The sequence below is a fragment of the Pieris rapae genome, chromosome 10, assembly GCF_905147795.1.
Source record: "Pieris rapae chromosome 10, ilPieRapa1.1, whole genome shotgun sequence".
Lineage (NCBI taxonomy): Eukaryota > Metazoa > Arthropoda > Insecta > Lepidoptera > Pieridae > Pieris > Pieris rapae.
The window spans coordinates 1,348,516-1,354,639 of NC_059518.1; the positions used below are offsets into that span (position 1 = coordinate 1,348,516).

Here is a 6,124-nt window from a genome sequence, read left to right on the forward strand (position 1 = left end):
TCACTGTTTAAAAGTTTAGAGGTAAGATGTTTAATACACATAATTTTTAATACACAACAATACAAATATAAATGGGACCCACAAAAGCAGTACGATCGCTACATACTCATTTACCAGTCATCAATTATTTATCTGGCGTTAGGGCGTTCACGTTCTGGGCGTAATTACTTACATTAGGCTCTAGAACTTGTTATATAAACAAAACACACACTACAAAGTTCAAATAGATAAATATACAATAGACAAAAAACAAAAAACAATGTCTCAAGGCAATTTTTGTTTTGTTTTCAATATCAAAATCAAAACTTACTAATTATTTAAGTTTTAAAGGGGGAAATAGGTAAAATATCAAAAATGGAGCTAACTACATAAACTAATGACCCATTAAACTAGTAAAAGGTATTCAAAATAACATTTCTATAGAAATCTGCGTAGTTAAGCACTCGAGTGGTCTGTATATATTATCAATAGGGTGCAAATTATGACAGGACGCCTCTAGTGGATTTAAGTCATCTTCCTATTTTGTTAGTTGGCATTCATGATGTACCGAATTTATGCACCTGGCCACAAGCGCATATCTAGCTTTGGCATCAGGAGGGTCAAGTCATAGTCGTGGTCAAGTCAAGAACTTATACGTTTACCATCATACAAAGTTATTATATTAATCAAATGTTAATGGTTTGTAAGTTACATAAAATCTGTATGGTGACAAAATATAGAAATAAAATCATTATGTTCAATTAGCACACCTAAGTCTTGTAACCAGCTCAGAGGGGGTCATGACCCCCATGACTCTCCCCCCTGCATCAGACGTTGAGCACAGAGCAGTTGGGCAGCTGGTACAAAGTAGGCAAAAAACGTCTAAAAAAACGCTCATTAGCGTCGAGGTGATACGGATGGTATTTTCCATTCTGCCTTGACCTCCGAACACTCCCCATGGTAAATGCGGTAGAAGATGTAGAGAGACCCCACTCTACTCAACGCCAAGGGATCAAGCCACACGGGAAGTGACTGGTCGTCGACGACACGAATCGCTGTTTGTTGAATATAGTCAAGGTCATTAATTCAATTATCATTAAATAAAGTGTATTGATTCATTATGACGATCTTATCAACGTATTGACCGTGAACATTTGATAGTTCCATAATGAGAGGTGAATGACCTGTCCATATATAATTCGATGTGTTCGACTGTTTTCTTTTCTTTTTGGTTATGAAACTAGTTACTTTTTTGTACACTAGTTTAATATCACCTTTTATATACGCGACACATTTAAATAGTGGGGATTTCACCTGAAGCGAACAGCCAAAAAAGTAAAGGTCGTAGGATATGTTTATGTTCGGGTCAATCATATGGTATGAACGCAAATAATGTATGTAAAATTTTATATGTTGTTTATTTTTTTTTACGAGTGAGCTTAAAAAATGCTAATTGAAATTCAGAATTTTTGAGTACAGAGATATTCCAAGAGGCTATTTTAATATCACGTTTTCTAATTCGTATAGATCTTTCTTTTCCTTTTTTTTTGAGAAATAATAAAAAATTAGAACTCCAAAACCGGAAGTAAAAATGTCAAATGAGTTTTTCAGAATCCTAATTAAGTAAAATTTTTGTATTTTTTTTATTCCAAAATAGCTTATAGTATAAGAAGTTTCACAGAAAACTGGTTATTAGTGAGGAACATATGTGAAATAATGAAACGCACTGAGTTTGACTTAACGTATAATAGATTATGGCAGCTGTATGATTTTGTCAGCGTGTTCAATCTCCAGGAGCAATTTTAGGCAACTGAAGGAGACTATTAGTGAAGGTGAAATCATAGTTCGATGTGATTTTTCAGAAAACTACTTTTATCCAAAATGCCCTGAAAGACGAGTCTTCTGGCAGTTTATTAGTAATCTTACAGCTTAGGTGTATACATATAATAAAACAAAACGAATATACACTTAATGTTTATATTCTGAATAAATATTTGAATTCTTTCGGACTGAAGTATTTCCGAACCAATTCGACTTAGGGTCCTTCAAGAAAAGTACCAATTCTTAAAAAGCCGGCAACACACTCGCGAGCCCTCTGGTATTGAGGGTGTCCATGGGCGGCGGTATCACTTAACATCAGGTGAGCCTCCTGCCCGTTTGCCCCCTGTTCTATAAAAAAAATGCAAGCTGACAATTTCCGTGTACTAGACTATGTAAGGTAATTCTTTTTTGAGAAAAGGAATACTTTTCTTTAATAAAATCCCAGAGGCTCTTTTATCTCTGCTTTTTCATAAATTTGAAAAATGTATTAACAAAAAGCTGTGTAAAAAGGCTTACTAGAATGTTTACGATTATCTAGTTGATAACAGGGCCTGGGACTAGTGCTAGAAGATTTTTTTAAATTAGTGTTTTTTGCAATTTCGTATGATTATTTGCTATTTAAAAAGAGTACCGAGAGATTTTTACGTCGGATTTTTTCTTGGCCTTACACCCTCTGTCTTCTTGGCCGATGAGTAGGGATGTCTACAGATTCAAGTTTAACGACGAGGAATAAGTCATATTAATAGTAATGCATAATAAAAATAATTTATCACTTTTTTATCAAAAAATGACCTACTAACGAACTACACAAAGACCTAGATAATACAATAACTGCGTCTAAAATTATTTACATCACCGACATAATTAATAACAAAAAATGTTTTCAAATCAAAAAGGGAAAAGAAAGATTTACACGAAATGATATTTAATAAATCCTTTTTATGAATCTACTCCCAAAAAAGCGGAATTTCAATTAGACTTATCTTTAATAAGTTGAAAAATAAACATAATAAATATGTTACGTATTTGCGTTTTACTACTACATGTATAAATAATATGAGTAAAAACTCTATGGCCTTATTTTTTTTCACTGTCCGCTTCAAATGAAGTATTCCTTATAACAAAGGCAAGGGATTTGCTGTTTAAACACCTAAGCGATAATACGTATTAGGGATTTGTTACAAAATTCAGTCATCGGATTGTGAGCCTCTCTTATCTGTTGCCAAGATTATGTGACTGTTACGTATATATATTGATGACAATGATTTGTCCATTGTATTCGAAACATTTAAAAAAACTTGCCTGAATCAACCGGCTGTGAGTGTTGGTTTCACTACGATGTATTAAAAAAACATACGCCATATCTATACAACTATTTTATAGAAACATCTGTATTTTGTGTCTAATAAAGTTCTTTCTTTCTTTCTTTCTTTATTTAATCACCTTGCCATAAGTCACATACCACCGCCGTCTAATACTTTCAAGGGTAACAAGGTTAGATTTTTAAACATAAGGTGTCTTTATAATGTGACAGAGGCTTTTTCATAAGTATTGACAACAATTATAAATCTTATAGCATTATGTTTTAATATGGCTGAATGTGTTATTTTTATATTTATTCTGAATCTATATGTTTTTCGCAAATAAACAATTTACTTACAAAAGGTTTTAAATACGAGATCGGAGACTATTTTTACATTATATAGAACCACATAAAATTAGCTTCACTACGTATAGAGTATAATTTTAAATATACACAAGCTCAGTACCACTTCAAACTGTAAATATACATTTAAAATTAAATTAAGTTTTAAAGTCAAACTCGTATTTGGAATTTTATAAAGTACATATTACTAATTGTGAATTTTATCTAATTATATTAAAACTTACTGGAGTGTTGCAGGCGATAAGATAAAACACAATTCCATATTAATTTGGGATACGTCATGAATGGTCGAATTTTTTAATAACATTATTTTATATATTAATCGATCGTTTCTATTCAAACAACAGTTAGTTTACCCTATGACTCACTTAAAAGACGTAGTGGGTACCATGAATAGAGGTATTAGATAAGGTTAAATATATTGTTGGTACATTTCATCATTGTATATTTATAAATTTATACATGCTTACAGGAAGCAGTAGAGCAGGGTGTACAGACCGACATTAGTATAAAAGTCGAATGTAGAACATGTTCAGTTAAGGGCCGAATACAAAACATTGGAACTAGGAATCGTTGTTGCATAAAATATATTTTAAACAAAACTATTAAATCAAATCCAAAATAATTTATTCATGTAGGTAACATAATGTACACTTATGAACGTCAAAAAAAAAATATACATTGGATGCTTCTAATTTTACATTTACTGCCAGTTCTCAAATCAAGGGCGTAGAACGGAAGAGAATCACCAAATTTTTTCTTTTACACAACGTTTGTAAGGAGCTGCAACTAATATACCATGTTTCATATGACATCTTGAGTAATCAAGAATAATAAAATAAATTAAAAACAAAGATTTGTCCTCTATCAGCAGGAGGCATGGTGAAATAGTAGCACGCACTTACATACTCGTGGGAACAACACATAAATGCGTAGTAGAAACAACTAATAAGTAGAAAGTATGACCAGCCACCACAAGTAGCATCCGTTAACGAGTATGACGCATGGCCAGCCATCGGCCCCCTCGCCATATTTTAGGCAGAGATACAACCCGACGCATGGACATATTGACATTTCATCGTCAAAATCATTCATCTATTTTAGTCAAATTAGCAAATATGTTTTAGAAACGTTTTCTATGTATATTTATTCCTATTACAATAATAAAATTTTATTATTACATTGAACACACGAACTCAGGGTTGTCACAACTTTAACCGCTGTTACTAAAACAATCGCATAATGCGGGTATAATCAGCGCAAAGTTGAAGTGTGCCCAGCCCTCGCCACTGCTATAAGCTATCTTCATCTGACCCATATATTTACTTCATGAAATATGTATAAGGGATTACGAGAGAATTCAGCACACGTGCCCACTTTTAAACTTGACATCGTTTTTCACCAATTTTCCGATAAATCTTGGGAAAGGATTATTTCACTAGATAACGCTTATCAAACTGGCACGATTATGTTATTGTTTTAAAAAACTATTTTGTCGGTGAAATTTAAACTGACAATCAAATATTATCTATATAATAGAATATATCTTATATATATAGAACAAATATATTATACTACAGTTATTTAGCTTTTTAAGGATTTTATCTATCATACTTTAATTTATCATAAATGAGACATTGGTAGAAATTTAATACAAAAGATATTATTTTTATGCCCTTTATCAGTTTTGGATTTTAAATTAAAAAATTAATGGAAGAAATAGTAAAATCATGATATACAAAATGTGAACAACTAGTGTAATAAAAACCAATAAATAAAAATATATTAGATGACATATTTCATAGCGACGAAAACTGAAAACAATACTAGATTTTTTAAAACTCTTTTCAATTCAACATCCCATTAAGAGTTCATATTCAAATGAAATCGTTTTAAATTTTACAACATTAAACAAATGACTCTTGCGAAACAAAGCAAAAATGGGACATCAAATATAAAAATAATGAAATATTTCACCGTCTGACAAACATTCCACAAGTAGATGAGTTAAAAATATTTAGGTCGTGTTTATAATTCCTACTTTTATCCAAAGAAAAACCTTGATTAATATTTTGTTCACATTCCGATGTGAAACAAAACTCTATCTGCATAACATCAAAGAAAGATACTAAAATTAATTAATCATTCAATTTAATGAGCAATAATTGAATAATTCGTTAAATAAACTTACCTAAACAGTTGATATAATAAAGCACAACACAAATCTCACTGGTAACTGGGTCACTGACACAAATGAATTTAAAACTACCAAACAGTACAATTATTTAGCAACGATTTTAATTCATGCTTTGTGAATTCTAGTTTCGCGGTATACGCTCTAACTGGCGCACAGTACCGCCCATTTAGAAGACCAAAGGTAGACTGCGGTAAGGTGCGGGGCGATACAGGCTTCGAGCCGCCCGCCCTAGCACAGACTACAGGAGACATTCCGACTCGCATATCCGTTTCCGGAATTGAGGAAAGTAGATCGATTTCTGAAAAGTATCTTCACGTGTTTGTGATAAGATAATGATGATTTAGAATTGTGTCTTATCATGAAAACGCTAAAATTTTATATAGCATAACGATATGTATATAACCATAAACGACTTATAATTTTATTTGTAGGCCTACGTATTATGTGCTATAAAAAGATAA

The 6,124-nt window shown here is 31.9% G+C and overlaps 1 protein-coding gene across 1 annotated transcript in view; it reads right to left on the bottom strand.

The window, feature by feature from the left end:
- The window catches only part of LOC110998034, a 96,565-nt gene extending 90,662 nt beyond the window's left edge, over nucleotides 1–5,903 (bottom strand). Inside the window, exon 1 of the mRNA XM_022266455.2 lies at nucleotides 5,658–5,903. The gene's annotated coding sequence lies outside the window, so the exon portion shown is untranslated. The remainder of the gene's footprint in view (nucleotides 1–5,657) is intronic.
- Nucleotides 5,904–6,124: the final 221 nt, after the last annotated feature.